This window comes from Apteryx rowi, unplaced genomic scaffold (assembly GCF_003343035.1).
Source record: "Apteryx rowi isolate R43461 unplaced genomic scaffold, aptRow1 scaffold_291, whole genome shotgun sequence".
Lineage (NCBI taxonomy): Eukaryota > Metazoa > Chordata > Aves > Apterygiformes > Apterygidae > Apteryx > Apteryx rowi.
Genome location: NW_020449319.1, coordinates 894,295 through 919,076, shown reverse-complemented (window position 1 = coordinate 919,076; position 24,782 = coordinate 894,295). Strand labels below are relative to the sequence as shown.

General features: G+C 38.7%; 1 protein-coding gene across 1 annotated transcript in view; it reads right to left on the bottom strand.

Moving 5' to 3' along the window:
* DLG2 (discs large MAGUK scaffold protein 2) overlaps positions 1-24,782 on the bottom strand; it is a 646,550-nt gene that overhangs the window by 178,194 nt on the left and 443,574 nt on the right. The window lies entirely within an intron of this gene.

The following is a 24,782-nucleotide window of genomic DNA, read 5'->3' as shown; positions in this document are numbered from 1 at the left end:
GACTTAATTCACGTTTTGCAACCTGTTTTCTTTTTCAGCGGCTTTTCATTTAGTGTCTTAACTCCTATCCACTTTTCTAACATTAGGCACAGATCCATTCATGATGATTATGATGACAACAGTGAAAACAATTCATTAAATCAACAATTTTTAATATTGACCAGTACTTTCCTGTTTGCTACCGGCAGAATTAGAAACCAGCAACCTATTGGAATTCAATATTGTGAAAAATGAAAAAAGAGTCGCTATGGTCAGCGTGAAACAGAAAAAAGCATTATTGCTCACTGCTCATTTTCCAAAAACTTTGGGTATCAACACAGCAAAGCACTAATTTACAGAAACAGTTATTGCCCCTTTTTCAAAATTCARCAGAAAGGCTCTTTCCTGACTTATTTACCTTTTTGTTTATGTTTTTTATGTCCCCTCAAACTTGCTTGTTATTCCATAATAACAGTGCACAGATTTAATCTGCAGCCTAACATTTATATTATAAAAAAACTTTAGAGTAAGTTATGTTCACTTACACACAAAAAAAAGCAACAGAAAACAGAACAAACTCAGTGATATCCAATAAATCAGACTCATTTCTGCCTTTCCTTAATATTTCCTCACTGTGCAGACTGACAGACAGAAAGAAAGAGAGAACGAAAGAAATCCTGCCATGTTTTCCCTTTTAAAATCAACTGGATTTCACACCAAATAATAATAGCTTACCTTCTGATCTGTAATTCAACTTTTCTGGCAGGTGTATTAAAAGTTAGTGAAACAGAGGGAAACTAAAGCAATGTTACATTATTTATTGCTGTAAAGGTGCTAGAATAAGTTCTAGGAGCCCCCCGATTTAGCAACCATTCTTATTTTTTTCTCCAGAATGTAAACACTAACATTTTCTCATTTCCTGCTTCTCATTTCCTCTCCAAGTATATTTATCAGCAAATAAAGATTAAAAGTCAAATAGGTAACCTAATATCAAGTATACTAAAGGGAATTCTTGCTTAAAGAAAACTCTCTTACCAATAGAGATCCTCATCATATAATCTGAAGGATACTTCAAGTATTAATAAATCACACAAATGGTGAATAACTGCTGTCTGCTACCATCTCTGCTGGAGGCAGAGAGGTAAGCAATCTCACTTAGTGTTTTTAGAATTTGTTTCCATATGCTTTCCCTTTTATGTAGATCACAGCTGAAGCATTTAATACAAAAATATTAAGGATCTTAAAAAAAAATAAAACTAACTAAGCCGCACTAGCAATGCTTATTTAACTGTGAAACTTGACCTTAAAAGTACCCTTTGCTGTCCAAACAGCATAACCCGAGGATGCGATATCCAGTGCAGCAGCTCTGAGGTGAATGAATACTACTGTCCGACCAGACACAGGCAGGAGTGAGACGCAGGGATTAATGCCCTTATCCTTCTCCAGCACCCAAGCTTGAGAGCTGCCGTTTTTATCTGCAGGAGTAGCAGCAGGACCTAACCGAAGTTCGTATATTAAATCTGGTAGAGGCAGGAAGAACTTACATCTCTTGGTTTTAAGACCTGCCCACCGATTGCACTGTCTAACTGAGAGCAGTTAAATATCCATGTAGCAGCATTCCCACTTATGCCATTGCGCAACTGCATGCCCCATGGGAGATATTTTATAAAATGAGACCTGAACTGCAAACGCGTTGTTTTATGGAAGAGGATACAGCAACTTGCTTACAGTCATTCTTTTGGATGTGTTAAAATAGTACAAAAGAAAATACCCCCATAATTTGAAATCATAAAATACCACTGGCATTCCTATAGCACCTTTCTTCCTTAAAGTAYGTAACTACCGCGGTGCCTCTAAGCGAACTTTCAAAACCACTCACAGTTAAACTAATCCTTTTGGAACAGTTAAAGGAAAGGTAAGCAGTATAGAAATCTTTAAGAATCCCACGGGGTGTGTTTCACACCGCTCTTGCTCGGTGTGCAATGTGCAAACACCAATGCACAGAAACTACGGCTTGTGTACGCATCCGGGGCACAGGACCGCAGAACGTGAAGCGACGCGCTCCTGCGAGAAGGCGACACACGCCGTAAGGAACCCACTTAAACCTGCGGGCGCAATGCGCGATGCTTTCTTCACAAACCTAACTGAACATCGCTCCTCCGATGGCAAGCGTTACATAAGGACGTAAGGAGAGGTGCGTGCTCGGGGAGGCACGCTGCGCCTTGAATCATACGCCTGAGCCCACCTTAAAGCTTTTGCAAGCCGCCGTGGTGTGCACACAGCATAGCTGCTTGCAGTGAGGGAGGGAACCGATGGGTACGTTAGCAAGGAAGGTAGGAGGGAAGATAACCGGGGGGGTAACACTCTGAGACGTAAAATTCATCTTAAAGCACTCTATCAGCAAAGCTCACCGCTCCTCTTTAACAGTTGCACTGCAATAGCAGGGCAACCCAGGAACTTGCTGACAAAATAAGGACTTAAAACCAGGCCCCCAAAAGATCACGCTGGCATTTCAGTGCTGCAGCCTTGCGCTAGGCTTCGGCGAAACGGCAGAGGATAACGTGGCGCAGCGCGGACTCTCTGGGTACCAGCGGGACTGCTCACGGCGGAAAGCGCTATTCAGAACAAGGAGAAGAGAACCCGGCCCATCTGGTATTTCTAACCAGATAAAGTAGGAGTGAGCTACGCTTTCTAGCTAGCGTGGCTCTTCTCTAAAGCACATCCGCAGAGGTGCCAATGAGCACAAAGCTCTCCCAAAGCACAGTTTTCCAAAGGAAGCGCACACGGAAAGGTTTTCTCTGCAAGAAATAATGGGCCGTGATCTTCAAAGGGGTAATACGTCGATATTTTTATATTTCATTTTGTACTGAAAAACTGCCATCCCTCTTTGCAGTGCAGCTATTCTTGAATGTTAATGAATTATTTGAGTGATAACCAGCAGCTATATTTGCTGAGAAACTAACACATTTAAACGATAAGATTCTATTTTAATATTTATGAATTTTAAGCTTCATAGAAACATAAAAACATGATAAATATCAGTGAAAGTATTTTGCAGTTGCTGGAACTGAGATTAGAATAATGTTTTGGATTGTGGTTTATTCATTACATTTCAAAGGGAAAGAAAACAAAAAGTCTAAGCAGCTCTCCCTACTCTGACTCGCAGCAGTAATGAATGAAGATTTACCAGAAACTTTCCCAAGTTCAGAACCACCAATGTCTTATATTTATTCTAAAATTTCATTTTTTCCCTATTTTCCACTGATAACTATGCAGCAGAACTTCAAGTGGATGTGTACCAAGAGCAGGATTTATAGGGCTAGTTAAACACTGAAGACAGTGGGTTGTAATGGACCTATAATCTAAATTTTCACAACGCTTCCTTACTGTCTTTTTTTAAACAAGCCAATAAAATGCCTATATTACTCCAAAGGATTTTTAAAAGATTTTCAGGGGATCCACTGAAATGATCATAACTTTCATTACATTACAGTAAAGGGTTTTGCAATTTGAGAAAGTGCAAAGTTAGTTTAGCTGCTACAGCTAGCTCTGTGCCCTTATTATGGTTCCTCCAGTGGCGTATCCAGCTTAATGGGTCACCACCTGTCTGTCTCCCAGCCTCTCCAAACAGGCTTATTAAATGCACTGGTTAAAACAACAAAAAAAATCCACTTTCAGTTGCATTCTCATTCTGTCTTTTTTTTTTTAGAAGTGGCTCATGAGCAACAGCGTGCAAATATATCATTCCACGTAGGGCTGGTGGGTGTTCCACCTCTCACAGCAGCAGAACACTCATGCTTCCCAAAAGCCAGGGTATTACATTTATGGAAAAGACGGATAATGGAATCAACCCAATTTATTTGACTGCATTGTCTTCAAAGCAGCCAGATTAAGCACAAATTTGGCAGTGCAATTCTTCTGATCATGCCACTCTGATTGGCGTCTTTTGAGAGAAGCTGTGGGGCCACTTTGCAGACCGGACTCACTGCCCAGGTGCAGAAGGAGGAGACGTGCCCTCAGCCACTCACCGGGCGCCTGCCCGAGAAGAGCCAGTGGTTAAACACCATAAACATCCCCCATGGTCATAAATGGCCTGTATGTGGGCTGGAAAAGACGTAAATATGCATTCATAGGTTCAAGAAGACTTGCTGTAATAGTCTGTTTATCAGTTTTTAAACTTAAGCTAACTGGTATAATCTTAACCCAAGGAATATGTGAGCAATAATTCATGCTTCTCCGATGAGATTTTCCCAATGTTTTATTTAGAGTTCAGTTTCCTAAATAAATCTACATATGGTGTTGATGAGATAAATTTCAAATCTGAAGAGGCAACTTCAGACATCAGCATTACCTTACAAGAATTTACTGAATATAAATTATTAATGCTAATAAAAATGCTTAGTGTTTCTATGGCACCTTCATTGCTGGAAATATTGTGGTTCTGTTATATAGGGAACTTTATTTTTTTAAACAAAAAGCAATTGTTTTTAATAATTTATTTTAGACAGATTATTATATAGCTGCTTTCTTAAACTTCTGGCATCCGAGCGCCCATTATGCAATCCCAGCACATCCTGCTAATTAGAGCTGGCTAATGTTGACAGCAAAATTAATAAAAATGAGTAAAAGTGCTAAGCCTTCTTCTTCATTTAAAACTATAATCAGGAGAAAACCAAAATGTCAGTTCAATAGCACCCACAAAGGATTATGGTTTGAATATTTGCTTTTCCAAAAAGTCTTTTCTTTATACTAAACATTAACTTGCAGGAAAAAAAATGCAGCAGTGAATAAACATAGAGAAAATCTTTTCAGAATGAAAACCTAGTACTTATCCAATGAATAACCTTTACTCAGGCAAGAGAAACACAGTACATCTGAGGAAAGGAGGAAGAAAAGGGGGAATGATTAAATGATTTAGATCACAGTAATCTATAATCTGGTTTCCATTCAGTTCCCCTTGCACAGGCTACAATCTTTCTTACTGCCATAGCTCAACAAAGACTATTCTTCTCTGAAAAATAAATGTAATTATGCTTTTAAAACATTTTTTATGTGGAGAAGTACTGGGTTACTCATAGCTGGGCGAGCTTTCACAATTGTTATATGGTACAGTAGGACTGCCAGTTAAAGGCCCTTAATTGGTAGGTTGAAAGAAAATCTAATTTCTTGTTTAAATATTATGGAATGCATAAATATTTATATTTTACTGCTACATCTAATATAACAATACTGAATAGCTAGTCCAATTATGTTTAATTTCAAAGAAAACTAACCGTTAAGAACAGTGGGTTTGTTAGTGTTGTAGCATCTCTTTGAAGAGAAATATAATGATATACTATTTCCTCACAGGCATTCCTAAAAATCCTGAAGGAATCTCTCCCAGTGCTTTGTCARACTTTCCTCTCCTCTCCTCTCCCTTTTCCTACCACACTGTTACTGCCTGAAGGTTTTAGGTTCCCCTTGGTAATACAGAAACAGTAGTGTCCACAGAGCAAATTCTGCATGGATAGTTGGTTTGAAAAGACAGATTTTAGACAAAGTGACATCGTAAAGTGAAAGTCTCTGATGGGAGAAGAAACTTTGTCGACTTTCATAAGTGCATTAAAAAAAAAAAAAAAAGAGTAAGTTTGTTGCTTTCTGCCATCTGACTCARATGTTGGCAGATGAACCCCCCCCACCCAAAATCTGGCTCTCAGAGCCCAATGAATAAAAGCCAGCCTATTTGCTTTCTTTAATTCCTTTTTGCTTCCACCGCCATGCACGAATTTCTGCTGTCCCAGGAGTCGCTGGAACATGTAAGCTGAGCTTCAACCAGCTGGAACCTCCTGCTTCAGCTGATGTTTTAGTTAAGTGTTCTGCTCACTGCAGCTGAGGCAGCTTTTTCCTGCCCATATGGAGGGAAATAACATCTACATATGGGATATAGTATATGTGGAACATTTGTTGATGCAAGATATAATTTATGATGGCATTTAACTCTCTTTAGTGTTGATTTGTCAAGGCTGGAGGCCAGGCATTTTCAGAAAAGGATCCCTAGTCAGGGAACGCATTTTTTGTTTCGGTTCATAGAAGCCCAAATTTGACAACTTTCGTGTCATGCTGGCAAACCTTGTGTTCCTGTCTCCGCAAAGAGACAGGTGCAGATGAAAAAAGATGTCTGGGTCTTGCGAGTTTGGTTTTGTAAGTTTATGTCCTTATTTCACACTTATTGCATGGCTATTTCTCCAAGAGCTCTATTGCCTGCCAGTTTAATGGCACTTCGAATAGTAATATGGAAGCAGCCAGTTGGAGAGGAGATGTGCCTTCACATTACCAACAGCCTTGTGCTTGTCTGGTTTTCTTGCTTTACTATATAGCTAAAACAGAACTTTCCTATTGGCTTTTCTAAGGTCAGATTTGGTGATTCCAAACTATTTTGAGGATGTCTTGGTGACCCTGTACGCCTGCTCACTCAGTCCACAAGCAACTCCATGGCAAGACAGCCATGCAGCTGGCCCATTACTATGCCCCTGCTTACAGCTTCTGAAGGACTAAGCAGCTACAGTCCGTGATGGTTACTGAAACCAGTGGGATACATTCCACTAATGTCAATATATTTTGGATCATGCCATATTTTTGATCAAAGGACTTCTCTAGTATTATAACAAAAAGGGCTGTGAATGTGGGATGGAAAGGTTTCAGATTTCATCTTTTAAATCAACTTAAATAATATTAAGTGTTGCAGATGATGACAGCATTTGGAAAGAGTTCCAGTAATGAATGTCTTGCAACCCTTGCAGACACCTGCCTGACACCTCAGGGAAGACTGTTGTCATTAAAACTAGTCAGGGTGGATGGTGATTCTCCACTGCACCTCCATGCTGGATCAAGGCCCTGGTGCATACCCCGCTGGAAATCACTACGGAACATCTCAGCATCCATGCTCCCTGTGTCTGGCACAGGGTGAACTGCAAGAATATAGGATGTCTTCTGCAGTACTGCTATTGTTATGGGCACAAAGGTGAAAACATAAAGAATCAGATACAAGTCACATTGCAATCACTTGCTCAATACAAGAAACATATGCTTCCAGTGTTTTAAACTCACCACCAATTTTGGTGAAAAACTTGCAAGGAGCATTACTTGCCTGAGGATAGGTCTGAAAAAATGCTGCATATTGAGTTTCCAGCTATGCCCTGGAAGGACAAAAATAAAATATAATGCAGTCTGGGGCACAAAAATGTTATGACATTGGAGATGGGCAAAGTGAGCAACAAGAGCAATTTAGAAAGTTTAAGTGTCTTTTGCTGAAAAATTACAGATGGTAGATGGTGTGTACTGTCTGCATATGTGACATCCAAGCATTGTCATGATAACTGTCAGTACTGGCTGATTTGAAAGTCAAAAACAACAAAGGATAAAACTTGACTAAACGAAAGGGAAGAAACACAAGATAAATCCTGTTGTGGGATCTTTCACACTTTAAAATTTCTAAAGGGAACTTGATGGAAACCCTATGTCCGGAACATTGCTATCCACAGAGTAGAAATAAGCAGAAAGATATTAACATTAGGCAACAAACTTCAGAGGCAGAAGGACTAGCTACACAGGATGCTCTTTCTGTTCTTCAAGCCTCGGAGCTTTTCCAGTTGCTGAGACTGTGTCGCAGTGTCTCATGAGATTATTTTGAGGCTTTAAAGCGTAGCCCTGCTGGCTCCTGCAGTTCATTCCCCTGGCAACACTGCAGACTACAACTCCACTCCTAGTTTCCTTACACCAACACAAGACATTTCTGCCTTTCCCTCCTCCGTCTTCTCACACCTTATTACTCCTTCAGTGGTGCTGATTCAACTGTTTTTTCACTAAACTCATTWTGTGAAACCTTTTGGGTTGAATAATAAACACACATTTCTTCTTTTTCCCTTTTTTTTTTTTTTTGAACTATGAACTTTTCACTGATCTACTGAATCAGTAAGCTGAAGCTGTACATGGGGAGAGGAAGGGATAGTAGTGGCTGGAGACAGTGAAGAATGGGACCTCCAACCTGCTTTGCAATCGAAAGCATTGTCATGTGCAACAGCACATAAATATTCATTGTGGAAACACATTTTCTCTTTGAAGTGCATCCTTCTCTTAATAAAATAGATGAGAGGAATATATTCATTTTGTTTTTGAGCAGCCTGAGCATGCAGATGGCACAAGAGAAGCTGCAGGCACCTGTCAGATGAAACACTGGGTGGTACCGATACAGCCCCTGAGCTGTTCAATGCTGCAGAGAGATATTCCTGCCTTCTTTCCTGAGCTTGTTCCAGCTACTTCAGTGATAAAGAAAATCATTAAAATACATGAGTTTTAAGTACAATCAGTCCTTTCAAATTGTTTAGAGGTCAGCTCCCTGTATCAGAATTTATAGTTCCTATGCAGTCAAAATTTAGCATGGAGAGAAGGTGGAGGCATAGCTGCTAGGTTACAAGTGACTCTCAAGAAAAATTCTGCTATTTACAAAATATTTAATCTACAGCGTAACAGAAATGAAGGAAGTGGGATAAACTAATTGATATGGTACAATACTATAAACTGAATCACTAAGGGACAGACCGTTTAATCAGTTATTTGCATTACTTAAAGCACATATTTGTACTACGAGAGATACGATGTTATATCACGAAAGATGGCCAGCCCATATTAGGTGCTGTATGACCACTGAACAAAGAGACAATCCTGAGTTTACAGTAGGAGAATAAATCAATGGACGAATAAAGATAGTTTGAGGACAGAGGGAAAGAAAGAAATGGGACCTCTGTTCAAGCTGCAGTCTCTGCCTACCCAGTTCATTTAATCTTCTGTTTGTTTGTTTGTTTGTTTTCTTTTCTTTTAGAACAAAAAATATTTTTAAGGTGAGACTTAAAGGAGGATTAATAAGATATCCCAATAATGGTTACAGCAGAATCAGCAGAAGCCAACCACATCTTACTCAGGTCAGTTAGACCTCCTCTATAAATATTGTTTAATACTAGAGAAATTGCTCTTCCTTTCCCCCTTTTGTTGGTCACTACAGAAGACAGGATAGTGGTCTAGGGAGATCTTTGGTCTTTCCTGTTATGGTCATWCTCTTGCCTGTATGTTCTAGAGATGCATGGATTAAGGACAATAAAGCATTCCTTTCCCATAACAGCATCTTTTATAACAGTTTTTATCCACTACCTTTAAATTTGGCCTGGAGAATGAAGTAGAGGAATGTATTAATTTTCTTTGCTGCTCTTATGCCTCTGGTGTCATGACAATATTCCCTGAAGAAAGCCCCACACGCCATGTCCAACACAGTTCCTTCATAAAGTCCTTTGAACAGCCTGCAAAGTGAGTGGCAAATGAAGATGAATGYCCACATTTTCTAAATGAACTGTTGGCAAAAACAATTGTTAGGTTCACAGTTGGTTATCATAAGTAATTAATTTAGTGGACTATTATCCGATCAAAAGGAACTATTGTAAATAGTCCTGATATCTTTCCTCTACGTACCACTTTGATACTTACTAGATGGGAATACAGGTCTCATCCGAGATGACAATTTCTCTTGGTCTTTTTATGTGAAGCTGAGACTCTGAATTAATTTTGTTAGGCAAACCACCTCCTTTCATTCTTCCACAGTTGAAAATAAATCAAATATATAAATAAAATGCTTAAGTCACTTTTTTCTTTCAAGGTATTTTCAGAATAACTGCCATATTCTGTATTATCTATCTTGCAAATGTTGTCCTTCCTCTGTTTTGAAGGATTCCCCAGTTGTTTTCTGCTCCTGTAGTGTATTTGAGTGCTTTTCTACATATATTTGTTTTTAATTTGTTCAGTAATGCACCAAGTGTTTTGCTTGCTGAGAAGAGTGTTGTATAATTTAAAAATCACTCACTATTTACTTTCTTCTCTCTCTCATGTCCAGGAACTTTATCTTTTTGCCTATATGTTTATTTAACATGTTGACTCTGTACATAATCCAGAGATTATTATATTCCCAATGCCACCATCCAGTCATCCTGCTACTACTTAAACAAAATTGTTCCAATCAGCAAAATTTCTATTTTGTGATTAATTCTTTTCAATTAAACAAAATGTAGTTTCTAATTAGCATTCTACTTTTAAAGTTACTTTGCCCTTTGTACCACCGAGTTTTTCCTTTTATCACTCATTTTTCAGATGATCGCAAACTGAAGATTTAGGATGTTTTTGAGTTTCCCAAAGTTTAGGATCCAAAATTTTAGCTGAGGCACTGATATATCTCCCCATCTTTCAAAGAGGTTTCTAACTGATTTRCAAAGATATTTCTAATTCATCTCTTTTTTTAGATTTTTAAGGATAAACTTTGCTTAGTTTTGCAGTTGAATAACTTTTCATCATTCTTGTTTCTTATTGATTCTGCTTGGATACTAATTTCTTTCTGTCTTTTCACACATGGAAATTGAACATTGGGTTCTACAGTTCATTCTTTTTATTAAGTGTTAGAGGAAAAAATGGCTGAGTATTTCAGCAATTCTCCCCTCTTTTTTTAAACACATTGTCATTACCATCTCTAGGAGCCTTTTCAGTTTTTTATAATACCCAATTTTGTTTTTTAACCAACTTTATTTTCAGTCTGAAGATTTATCTTTTTCTTTCATGTTGATAAATTTATTCTGTCATTCTCCTGGACCAATGTCCATCTACTTTTATTCAAACTATTTTATTTGCATGTAACTCTTTATTCTTTCTACAAAGGCAGCATGTTGCATTGCCATTGTAGCTGAGTTGCATAATCCTGGAGTACTTGTTTTATCATGAAGCAACTGTTTATTTGTGTTTTCCTTTCACTACTTTCAACCTTTCATCCAAATTACACCTTCTTCCAAAATATTCCAAAACATGTATGATGATACAGTAACAATGTGCTGAAAAGGAACACAGAAGCTCATGAACTTGTATCTGAGGATCATGATTTTGGGTCACAACCGTGCATTACATTACCGAAAAAATATTAGATTTTGAAATATTTTGGATCAAATCTAAGCTGCCTTTTTCTTGTTATGACAAGTTTCCCTTTCCTCTTCTAACATAAGTGTTTTTTCTTGGCAGGTTTCTCTATTATTGGTACTAGGGATGCTGAGATGTTAAGGAGGAGTTGTGTAGCTTCTTATGACCCAGAGCACACACTGTATCACAAAGGACTAACACAGGGATAACATCTCCTTTGCTCCTATCACTCTCCTTGGAAATGTGCCTACTTAATACAACCACAGACTTGAGAACTCTTTTTACAACTTTAATGTACAGTGGAGTCAAGTTTCTCTTCTAGTAATACAGCTGGCTTACTACTCCATTTTTTTCACCCTGATGTWTATGGTGTTAAAAGTATAATAAGAATTACTTTAACAGATTTAGGAGGGTTATTTTTCTCCTTAAAATGTCTACTGAGGATCACTTATACTCCTGAACATTGCTTAGTGTAAGAAATTGCCTCCCAAACTCCTCTTTTGAGTTGCCACCCAAAGTTTCAGGCGTGTACGCACCAGATACTAGCATTCAGAGTAGGTGAGAGGCCAAACATAAGCAATGTGACTAAGACAAAGAATTGCTTTTCTAAATAGGGATTTTGGCCACACGCCTTGTTCTACAGCCTCACGCTTTCCCTTATATTGAATGTCCTTGTTTTGAGCCAAGTCCCATACAGAGCATGGAAGCAAACAGGCAAAACCAACTGAAGATGGAGAGGTCAAGTACAAGTTAGTCAATTCATAGTGCCCCCAAACAAAATAAAAATCAATTAGAACAGAAAATGCAGCACAGAAAGCAACATTTTAAGAGAAATTAATAATTCATTTTCAGTCAAAAGTCTGGGTATATCAAGACATTTGAAAGTCAGTATGGAAAACATCTCCTACTGTAAATTATAAATGGCAAGAAAACAGATTTCTGAGTCTCCTTGTTTTGTGTCGAGACATTTACTTTAAAATGTTTATGGAATTACGCAAGCCCATTTCTGAGCTCATCTATTTGATAATTTTAATTCCTTTAGTTCATTTGGCACATCAACAAAGGCTAAGAAATGTACAATAGTGCAAAAGAAATCAAGGCACTTTTTGAGACTTTGATCAGAGTATCACCTAATGCCTTAACTGCCCAGATAATTTCCTGAATTCATATGGTTTGGAAAACTAGTGTGAAAAAACTTTCTTACTCTAGGAACTGATGTAAAAATAATATATTGTTGCTAGGATTAAGTCTTGAAGAAATTTGTCTAGAGACAGTTTTTTACAACTAGTAAAATGATGAATTATTAAGTCTAATGCAAACCTTTATTAAAAGACTTAAAAATATCCTYATGAGCTTATCAGAAATTTTATCTGGCTGCATAGTTTCTGAAGTAAATGGCAACATTGCTGATGTGCCGAAAATGGCTGCTGGATCATTACTGTTTCTCCTTTACTGAAATGGAATCATTATGAAAAAAAATCAACACAGCTCTCCWGTCTTAAAATTCACTTTCAACCATCATATATTTTGAACTCTGACTAAACATAATTCATATGCAATCCTCCACAATGCCATAAAAATTTTCAGTCCTTATTCTCTTTGTATGTCACACCCTAATCTTATACTGTACACAGATACACACACAACACAGCATGTTACCTTGCACGTAGGGTATGCAAGTCCCAGAAACAACAAATTTGTCAGGAGAGAATCGGGGAGAGCTTTCTAGAAGAAAAACTAAATAGACCCAGTGGTCTCTGCATACTATCTGGAAAACAAAACAACACCAAACGAAAGCATGCAGCTACGACACGATAGTACATATATTACAGATCCCTATGCTGCTCCCGTTTTTCTGCTCCACACTGAAGACAAGGACTACAAACCTACAAATCCTGTATACAGCTGCAGCAGAAGTGGGGAGAGATGCATTCATGTCCCATTCCTAAATTAAAACTTGCACATAAGACAAAGGTTAGATTAGATTAAGGAGAACTTCTGATACTCCCGAGATTGACAGGTGCTTCCTGTATTTCAAAACCAGCAATGGAAATTACACAACTCTTCCCCAAAACCCTTCTCCCCTAAACCTTCCAATTTCGTAGCTTCTTGTCTTGACTGGTACAAAGGATCAGTATCCCAAGGTACTCTTCCGTCAAGAACAGTTTCCAACATATTTAACTAAATAAAAAAGTATGCACACAGCATCTACCAGACCTTGTACAGCCTTTATAAGACTTTTGGTTTATGTTCTGTTTTCTGTTTGTGGGTATTGCCACTACGCGTTCTTCAGTGCACTGTTGCTGGGCTTTTTTTTCCCTGTGGACAGCAGCTTTCAGGGCAGGGTGATTTTGTCTCAGTTTGAAGCTGCCAGATACTGATAGTGACCAAAAGGCAATTATATATTCAAGCCATAGCACTCCGTCACCTGTAATTCCTTAACCCCTACTTTCAACAAAGTTACCTTGATATATTTACTTCTTAAAAAAATCTTTAGTGTTTTTAAAAAAGTTTCCTGTAAATCCCTCAAACCATCTAAGTCAGTTTTCATAGTGCAAAGACAGCTCAGTATGCAAACCACTTGCTAGCACAAACACAAGGCAGCAATGAAAAGCTTTTGCACGTCTATGGGAGAACAATAAAACTTCTTCACGATATCTTGCATTGCTTTCCAGTTGTCACCGATGTTCATAAGGCTCTGAAAGTTTTGAGAGCAGGTAGCTGGATGAGGAGCTGGACTCCTTAGGGAATTAATAACAAGCTCTAATGCCTTTTGCTTCTAAATTGCTCCTGCTGACTTAAAGTCTTATTATCATCTTGACAGTAGAGTGAACAGGCCCACCTCCAGCCTACCGTCATCACTTGCCTGTTTCTGCAGTGTCATGGAGACTGGTGAGTCAGTGAAACATCCCCTTCGTAGGGCTCCTCTGCCTCAGAGCACCGCTCTTGCTACCAAAATAGCAGGTACCTCCACCCGGTTATTACATCTCGCTGCTGGGATGCACCCACTGCTTGTGCTAGGCGAGCTGTCGTTCCACTTGGACTGGTCAGATGTTCCCTGTGGGGTGGGGTAACCTCCTGCTGCTGATATTGAGTGCTTGTACAGTTCAGGTACCTGAACTGGAGATTGATTTCATAAATTGCATGCAGATTTTTAAAAGCAGAATCACAAAGACAAGGTTCAGAATCATTAAAAAACAAAGTGATTTTCATTTGATAAAAACCGCCCTTTGCAGGATAAAAAACCCTCCCTGCTCATACCAATTTCCCTGTTCCTTCCTGGTAAACAAATAGATCCTGAGATAGCAGTCTAACAAAACGTCTGTTCAGGCAACCAGCACACCACCCCTGAGAATGGCCTATTTCCCCAAAGAGTCAGATTTACCACATTTCTGCTGGACATAACTGCAGTGCTGGCCTGTGGGGCTGGATAACGCTTGAAAACCTGATCTCAGGTGGGTAAGGGGGTGAAGCTACCCTACGGCAGAGGGAAGGGTGTTATCAGCCGTACTCCTGGTGATGGGAGAGGACGGAGGCTCTGCAAGAGGGCAGGCGTCTCTTCTCCCTCTGTCCCACAGCCACACCACAGCTGGAAAGGCAAATGCTTTCATCAAACAGCTCCTGGTCTGAAAACTGATTTGATTATGGCATTATGCCCCACAAGGAGAGTGCAAACTGCACGGTGTCAATCAGTGGAAAAGGAAAGGACCCTGGTTTTGAAAAAAGTAGCAGAAAATTCAGAGGGTTGAGATGGCTGAGCAGCAGCACAGTCTTGGTTGTCGATGAGGAAAATCTGGTTCCCCTCAGAAGGAGAATCAAGCCACATATCCCCTCTCCAAAGTGATTCCTGCATTTGTGAGAGCTTCCAAACAATGAAATAAGCATCAGCGGAGGCTGGGTAACGAGATGCAGCGTTGCCGCACTACGGGGCCACAACGGCAGAAAAGAGAGTGAGTAGCAGGGCAGAGCTAATCGGGATCTAGAAAAAGGAATGAGCCCAGTCATTAAAACTGCCATGAAACTGGATTTGAATACCGTCATTTCTTTGCTGCCTTCTCCTCACAGTCTTTATTATTTCTTATGTCTAGGCTCTATTCTCTATGCTGTAAAAAAGCAAAAAATGAACAGCACAGAATTTCAATGTTGAAGCCAGATTTGTGGCCCAGAATAGAAGAAAGTCCACTCCAGAAAAGCAGTGACTAATAACACTTGTGAGACGTGTTGTCTCAACATATGTGACAGATGCCAATCAGTAGGACTCCAACTGAGCCTCAGCTACAAATTTAAGACCACAAAAATTCTGGAGGAGGGCTGAAGATAATAACATCTTGTCAGAGACGCAGTCCCCAGGGCAGAGCAGGGATCAGTCTGCACCTGCTAGGCTCACAAGAGAAATCTGCCCCCAAGCACATGCCGTGTGGATCATACAATTTGAACAGAGGTCAAATGCTCAGTTGCCAAGCAATCTGAACAAAAGGCATGCTTATCACACAACTTTAAAATTTTACTTAAGAGCTATTCATTTTTGAGTACATAGTGGGTGCAGCCTGTGACTCATTACTACCTTTCCCAAGGCTGCTGTGTGTTGCCCTGGCTTTGCTCATCCTTCCTTTGCCAATAGCAGTCTGTCTAGGTGCTAGGCTGTGAGACCGCAGTGGCTGGGAATGGCACTAATTCATTTGTTTATACAGTGCTGAGTCAAATTCTGGTTCAACAGGCAGCAGAACATTTAAATGATGCCATGAAACAGTAGTAATGGTAAGCGGGCAAAGCACTTAGGAAACTTGGTCAGTACTGGAGAGGTTTTTTACTAAAAAAGGGGCAAGCTCCAGATGGAGGAGATGGTGAGAGCAGCTACTGTGTCTGTTAAATTCAAATTCAACTTGAATTAAATTAGCTTTTAGTAGACCTTTGAGGTGGTATGTGCAGAAATGCAACTAATGATGTCACTCTTAATATCAGGGAGCCGGTCACACGCTGGGGACCACAGACCTTGGGTACAAAGAGAAGAATCCTGGAACTGATAGTTCAGCCAGTCCATCCTTCTGCCAGAGCAGGTCTGTTTTGTCTGAATTGCTCTCAAGTCGATGCATTCAGAAGAGGTTTGCATGGCATTAAGAATCCCATTGGAAACAGAGGCAGCCTGTTGGGATACATCTTAACAGAAGAATCAATAGACAGAGCAGGGGAAGGGAGTTAAATTGCAAGACAGCTGGCAAACCACAAACATATGGTGAAGGACTGTTCCAAAGTAGGAAAAAAGGAAAAGAAGTTGGAGCAGAAATTTTTGAATAGGAGGTAAGGAGAACAGGACAGAAGAGAGGTGAGATAAGTCTGCAGCTGAGTGGGGGCTGAGGCACAGAGATTACACACACCACACGTACAGAGTAAGGGTCCAGAATTAATATAGGGCATAAATTACAGTGCCCTGGTCAGAAAGGCTTTGCGTTAGCACCCAGCGTAGCACATGCTCTATCCCTGGTTAGGAGACAGCAGGAACCTTTGAGCTCTGCCCCATCAATATTATAATTGTGTATCGTCCTGGGATGGAGGGGCTTGCTTGAAAGTAATATAATTACTTTTACTATAGACTGATTCATAAAGCTGTGCCAAAAGCATACTTTTCATGCTAAGAAAAGCTTTGAATTTTTGAGGCAAAATTCTCTGAAATTGGGAGGGAACATAATTTAAGAAAAAAAACCACTCCTCTTTTTCCATTGTTAGGCTTGATCCTGAAACTGTTGAAGCCACTCAGRTTGTGAGCTCTGCAGGAACAGACTACCCTGAGGAGAGAGCAATGGTATGGGAATTGGGAGCCCTAAGTTCTGACTCCCACAAGTAACAGCGACATCCCTAATTTCCAATTTCTCTCAGAGGATTTTTCAGAGTCAATTTTGTGCAATCAGCATTTTCTGATAAAAATGATTCCAGTGAAAAGTTATCAACCGGTTTCTACTTTCTCATTAGAAGTAATAACAAAAAGGCAAAGCAAACCCCTCTTAGAGCACTATGGGGAAAACAAACAAATTAAGAGTAATGGAGAATTTGAACTAGCTAGACGTAAGGATAGGGAGAGTAAACAGAAGCAATACATCAAAGAAGCTACTTGACGTTATAACTCAAGACTGCTTATTTATACAAAAAATTGTAAAGGATGACTAGAGAGAAAACAATTCTTGCTTAGACTATGGTATAGAACAGAGGTCATGATTTGAAATCAAGAAGTAAGATTACACATGAATAAAGCACCTTCCCTAAAAGTTTTGGTCAGGTACTTACCAATAGATTTAAAAGATTGAAATGAGTCCAACACAAAGAAAATAAAAATAGTAAATTTTGGAAGTAAAGAGAGGAAATATAAAATGGAACCTGAGCAGAATTAAAACAAGAAAAATCCAAAATGCAGCAGTATGGGCCACTGAGCAACCAAATGAATTTAATGTGAAACCAGTGCTTTGGATGCCCAGGGAACAGGCAGACTTGAGCAGGACTGTTAAGGGTCACTGCTATTCTCTGGTGGGCATCTCCGCTGGGCTCTGCTCAGAACTGGACCAAGGTGTTTCGGGTCAGTGCTGTCAAATTCTTGGCATTTCTGCTGTTTCCTGTGGATTCCATTCTCAATTAAAGACAGGAGAATCAAGCTTAATTTAAAAATATTGAATTAACAGCAGCTTTATCTCAAGGATGAGCAGAGAAGAGCTGTATTATTTATAAAAGGTCCATTCAAGAACTCAGATGATCTATTCCTGAGATAAAATTCCTCCAGATTTAAATAACAAAGGATATCAAGGCCAATGMAATAAACGCTATACTAAAGCATACTATAAACCATCCTTTTATAATTCAGTATAAAAATCAGGATACAATATAAAGGGAAGGAAATGAAAACTGGAGAGGGAAGAGGAAGAAAATAAAGGCAAGACCAGCCATATGGCATCTAGAAACAAAGTTCTTATAAAATGTGATATTGATCTCATCTTGATAAGCAGTAATAAATTCCTTTTCAAAGTAATCCACAAGCTAATATTGATAGAAAAAATTCCGAGGTAATATATAGAATGTCAATTCAAGTACGCACTGACATTTAAATTGTTTTATAAAATTATGAAACCAAAGCTGCTAGGAAAATTCTCTTATAAGCAAGTAAACATCCGCTGTAGCAGCCACAACTCAAACATTAACAAATGTTGGTAAAAGCATGAGAAGCAGACAGTGAATTAGTCAGCTTCTGGTCAATAAGTAAAACAATTATTCTATACTCATTGCTCACTTTGGCTAAAAGGAATTACACTGGGAAAATTAATTGGATTTTGTAAAGTACCAGGGCTGGAAAAAGATCAAAGTGTTCTTTAGAATGAAAGTTATTTTTTAGGTCACGATTTTGTGATTGTCTCTTAAATGTTAGGCACTCTAAGAAGCAATTCTTTTAAAAGAACAATAGGTCAGTGACTTAACAGAAACTCAGAAACAGCAAAAATAAATTAGTGACAGAGAGGGACATAAAGAAATAGGTGTGAGCTAAAAATAACCAAAGGCAGCTGCTTTTTGGCCAAGCCTAGTCTTTTTTTTATTTCCTTTTTTTTTCTCTCCATGAGATAAATATTTATTTAAATCTCAAATTCAGAACTGGAATCAGAAACAATGCTATTATTCTGTTAATAGGAAAAGATAATAGAGGTGTCATACAAACCCAACTAAATAGTCCAGCTGCTGCCACCAGGATGACTCATGTAAGTCAGTGTCTGTAGGAAAGGACCCTGTGGCTATATCTACCTTAAATACTGGTCCAGGGACTGTTTTATGGCTTTTAGACAAACTGATATACGTCCATAAGGCTAAAATACGTTGGCTGTAATTAAAATGACACTTGTCAATGGCATTTGTCTCGGGCTAATGCCTGAACTATGGCCAAGGCTTGTTTGCAAAGATAACACTTGGCCCAAGCCAAAAACTGTGCCAGGGACCATAGTATCAATTTATCACTTAAAACAGCCCTGTGTACTTTATTAGTGCAGATGTAGTTAGGACTAGACCTATACAGAATTACCTCTGTGTAGTGTTAATGACAAAAAGTGTTTGAAATCTGGCTGGATATTTTGAAAACTGGCAGGGAGAAAATATGTTTTTATTGCTTAAGACATATAGGGAACAGGGTCTTTATTAGAGGCCTCACTCCCAAATTTAAAGCGGTGCCTTACTGCAACATTACGAGGCAGGGCTTTGCTTGCCAAAACTGCATTGAACCTATAGAGGCATTAGAAGAACCAAACGTTTTAACTCCCACCATGAAGCACGGTCACGTGGAGCCTGATCCTGCAAGGCTCTACGTGCCTATCGGCATATGGTTTCACATCCTAAGCACTGAAATTCAGAATTTGAGCTCACAGCTGATCCTTTCCAGCAAAACCCTCCAGCTGTCAGAGGGTCACAGCTTTGCTTGAGAAAGGAAGTTCTTGATAGACTTCTAGAAGCAACCATTGGCATGATTAAGTGCAGGTCTGAAGCTAACAAAAGCCACTCGTTTTAGGCTGTCTTCCCTGGAAGACAGATTAATTAGAGATAAAAAGACTCTTTTCTAGAGTGTGGAAAACAGCAACAAAGATCCTAATTTAATGCTAATTATATTAATTGTCAGAATGATATGCAAGTTGTCTTACATGTTGTCATGCTTTGTCTCTGTTTGGTCTTAATTAATGCTGATTTCACAATGACATGCTCTTTCTTAGATCATATATGTTGGTATAAAAATACACGCAAACACATACTTATTATGTAGTCATGTGTATACACACACAGTTATTGGAAGCTCTGCCAGAGAAAAGAAAATCATGATTTTAGACTTCATTCACTGTCTCAGAAATTCATTGAACAAAGGGGGGGAGAATATTTTTAAAATTAGCTAATAGATTCCTCTACATTTTATCTCTACAGCTCTTTGTGATGTTTGTCATATCTGTGAGGACATTCAGAGGCACAGACTATAGATTGCTTTCCAGAGGCTGACCACTGTCACAGTTCTCCTATACACAGCCTACGATCTACCCCTCAGACTTGTGCAAAGAATACAATGACACCAACTCCTTCTGGCCAAAATATTCTACCATAAAGTGGTGAAATCTAATGATCTAACAATGAAGTAAAATGCGTTCTTTAACAAAGGATTTTTTACGAGGCACAAAGGATTCAATGCATGCAATGCAGAACTGCAACCATTTGTCAGTTATTTATTATTCCTACTTAGCCTATTCTTGCAGCATAAAGTGAGATGCATGCTGGAGACCAGAGGCACAGCGGGGTGGCCTTTTTTACACTAACAAATGCAATACAGTAATTAAATCACAATAACCAAATCTAAGTGGTTTGGAGAAACCTGTTCAGAAATCTGAATAATATTAAGAGAACCCATACTTTTGTTGACAGGTATGCCCATCATTATGGATGAAGTTATACAATCTCACAGTGTGTCAGACTGAATTATATCTTTTCAGCAGTGTTTTCAGTTGTCAGAATAACCTGTAGGAAGGGTTTTTTGTTTTTTTTTCTCTAAGCTTCTAAATCAGTTTCTCTGGAATCACTGAAAAATTCTGTCCATCTCTTAGGAGTTTTATCTTAGTTAAAGGTCTCTGCTAGTCAGACTAAAATTTGAAGGGAAAAATATAAAGGAATAATTTGAAACATGCTCAACCTGAAAATCCTTCTGCTTTTGAACAGTAAAACCAAGAAGACCCTCAAGGAAAATGAGCCTATTTATTCTGAATCCTTCAGTTTCACAAAGTCATTCATTTCATTATTTTCAACAAAAACCTAAATAAAATCAATTTTATTTATGTATTTTCCTTTTTATTTTTTGTTCAAGTGTTCATGAACACATCATCTTTTTCATTTACTTTTCATTAGCACCCTATTGTTACAAGCTTCTTTTTTATTTATTTGGACAAAAATAATTGAAATATAGTACAGGTAACAGATAAAGCAATTTTCTGCAGAGCTCTTGTATAAACACTTTGAGATATGGAAAGTAATAGTTTAGTATTTTCTTATCAGGTTCCTGTTGATTATTAATGCTGTAGGCTTTGCTATTCCATAGTACGATGAGTAGAAAGACCGGTTTTGAACTTTACTAGATATTATTTGTTGTGCATTAAAAATTCACAGTCAGGAGAGAAATAAGTGTGAATGTATTTAGTATGTTATAAATAATTTTAGATTAATTAAGAGGAAAAAACATATTTAATTTCACTGATTAAGAAAGCCTAAGAAATAATTGCATATTATGTATTAACATTATTTATTTATTGCTCAGAATATGCTGCAAATTTATATTTGTATTTTAAAATATCCTGTGACCAAAAACATTACAAGCAATCAATCAGAACAGCACCATCAAAAAATCCTTGCAATTCCATGGTTTATCTCCAAACTGCAGTTTGCAGAAGTGATCTGTACATCAGCTCTCTACAGGCAGGATGTGAGGCTGAAGAAAATATTAACAGTGACTCTGGAACTGGGTTATATCAGGTTAACATAACTCACATTCGTATATGTTGACTCATTTTTAATTTGTTCTCTTCATTGTTATTATCAAATTCAAATATAAGTGTTGACTGTAAAGCTTTTATATGCTGCAATGAAAGCCTTTACAATTTTGATTTGAAAGATCCCATGTTTCCACAGCATAAAAAGAAATTACTTCAAAGAGTTTAGAAGAAAAAGCCAGCAGAAAGCAGAGAGAAAGATAGGGGACTGGGAAAGATCTACGCGTGTGTGCAGGTGTTCACTTACATTTGGTCACGTAATGCTTCTAGTGTGTCCAGCTCCTGTGGGCATTGTGAAAGACTGTCAGTTACTTGGATAAACTTACTTGGATAAATTTTCATACACACATGCACACATGTCATATTTTGGGCAGTATGACGTTCTTATGGCTATCCACAGCCCTATAGCCTGGACAAAAGCAACCACATCCATTCGGATTGTTGCTTTGAGAAAAGCACCCATGTGCTGGTGGTTAGGCCACGTCTCCCCTCTGCACTCCTCCACCTGGTGCATCAGACTTCACTTGCTTGGCCTCTACACCTACATTAATTGTAATTACAGTCTGGGTGCTAGACAGGCCTCTGGATATGTCTAGAGGACTCTCCTACCTACATTTGGCCCATGATGCTGGGTGCCTGATATCTATCTACCTGCCAAATGTTCAGATAGGTCCCTCAGACTTTCTTTCAAGGGTCCACTAACACTTACGAGGAACAATTTGGAAATATCCATACATTATTTTCATTGTTCTTCAAAACCTTATCCTTTTGCTGTGATACTTCCAGGAAAACCTGTCATAGTTAGGCTCCCACCCTGTCATTTTGACCAATATTATCTAACTGTTTCCTTTGGATACCTGCTCTGTCTTTTTCCATTTAGTGCTTTTCATCAGGTCTCAGAGACACCCAGACTCTTTTTATTCCATGTTTTTACAATGACTTACTGATGTCTGTAAGTGGGCCTTCTAGGGACTATAACAATGTGAATACTACATGCTAAGTTCATTAAAATACTGACCCATAAATGAAAGCTACACAAGCCCCAGCAACCTTTATCATAGACATGAAGAAGTAAATCTCCACAGTCAGTAAGAATGCAAAGAATACTCTAGAAATTTATCTCACTATTTAATATCTAAATTTCTTACACAAAAGGCATTTGAGGAATTCTTGAATACCATTATATAATAATTCCCAGACAAAAACTGCATTAAGATAGAGTTACAATTGAACATACATATCAATAATTTAAGGTAAAATACATCACAGGGATATATTTAGCCCCAAGCAAGATTTACAAACCTAGAAAGTTTACAGATCTGGTCATACTGGCAAGAAAACCAAGTGTGTTTAAGAGTTGGAAATATGAAAACAGCTGCCTGAGAACAATGGGAGTTGATGGCCATTATGAAAAAGGAGGCAGCATGCCTTTGGCATCAGATCTATTGAAAACATTGCATCCATTTTCTGAAGAAGAAAATTCTTCATGGAATTCTCTGAAAGAAAATATTACATGGCAACCTCTATTGAAGAAGGCACTCAAAAAAATCTGACCTCAAGTACTGAATAATTTAAGAGACCTGTTAATAAAGCTGTTTTATAAGTATGTTTACTTGTAAATTCTCAAAAAATTGGTTTAAAGAATAAGTTATGTCGATTTGAGTAATACTTTCCACTCTTCATACACAAATGAAGTGACATTCTGGATTTCAGCATTAAAACTCAACTCACTATAGAACCACTTGTGGTGCTTCCAGGCACTGGTCATTATTGCCTGGCAAACACATGGAAAACACTTATGTGTAAGTTAAGTGACTTAGAACCCCAAGTCACATCAAATAAAAAGACTTAGGGGCCCTGCGTATTACTGAAGTCACAGAGGGATTTTTGAAAATTGCACACAATTACCTCAATGCATGAAAATAAGTAAAACCCTTAAAATAATGAATTATTCTTATTTAATTATACTTAATGCAGGGTTCCTGTCCCAAAAACACATTACTAACCATGGTGCTCACAATCATTAGTTATGTCTAAACACAAAATCATCTCACTCATGGCAGTGCATACTAAAGCTTGTATAATAGCCTGGTCCCCAGAAGATGTCAAAGTACTTTACAAATGATAATGAACTGATATGACAATTGTTGGACATGCACAGCTTCCACTGAAGTCACAAAAATGTATCTCAGGATTAAGCCATAGTCAAAGAGCCTGTTTTTGCACCTTACTCACTAAAACTCCCACTGGCTTCAAGACCCAGTGAACTCGGAAGGGATGCTTTGGTGAATGGGAAGTGCTGAACAGGGCTCTCATTGAATTTCACAACGTTCTTATTATCATGCTCCGTTACGCCTTGCTACGTCACACCCCATTTTACAAACAACACCATATAAAGAACCAAAGCGATCTGCAATACCATAACAGTAGAAGAACCTAGAGAAAAAAGGCAAAAAAAAAAAAAAAAGTTGATAAGCAACGCAAATGTATGTGGTAGAGTTAAGAAGAACCCACGATGCCTGGTTGTCAATCTTATGCTTTAACCACGAGGTCAAGTAGCCCTCTTCTGCTGTCATTGCCACAACAGACCATGAACTGAGAGTGAAAATCTGTGGGGAAACAAGGAAAATATGAGAAAGCACCTCTTTGGGCTTGGAAGAAAAAAACCCTCACAGAACGCTTCTTTCTGGTAAGAATCATATTGCAAGACTGGAGACCACAAAGCCAGTTCAAGGCTCCTTTGAAGTGCAGGCAAAAGCGATCTTTGCCACCTCAGGAACGAGACGCTGGGCCACTTTGGCGATGAAAAGGACGGGGATAGAGAGAAGGGCAGAGCTGGGATGGAGAGGAAAGGGGAGAACCTCGGAGAGCCAGGCTCACCCTCCTGCCGAGGAGAGGGGACACCTTGACCCCTCTGGCAACGCTGGAGGCAGCCGCCTTGCATGGCTTTCCAAGGCTCCAGTACAGGCAAAACAGGCAAAGGGGTCATCGCTATTTTGCCACCCTTTCAGTCTGCAGCCCTAGCCTACTGCCTACTCTTTCCATGCTTTGACCCAGCTTTGTTTACATGGCCCAGTGTAAAATTTGTCATTTGTGTAAGTGCTTACCCAAGGCTAGCTTTGCAAATGGCTATGCTAGATTTTTACCCTGGAAATGGGTATAGAAAACTGAACATTTCATTCTTTCCTACACACTGTTAGGAATCCGTAACATTAAAGAATCTAAATCATATTTTCTTTCAGAATAAATTTACCTACCTTTTTATTTTTTAACACTATCCACTATTTT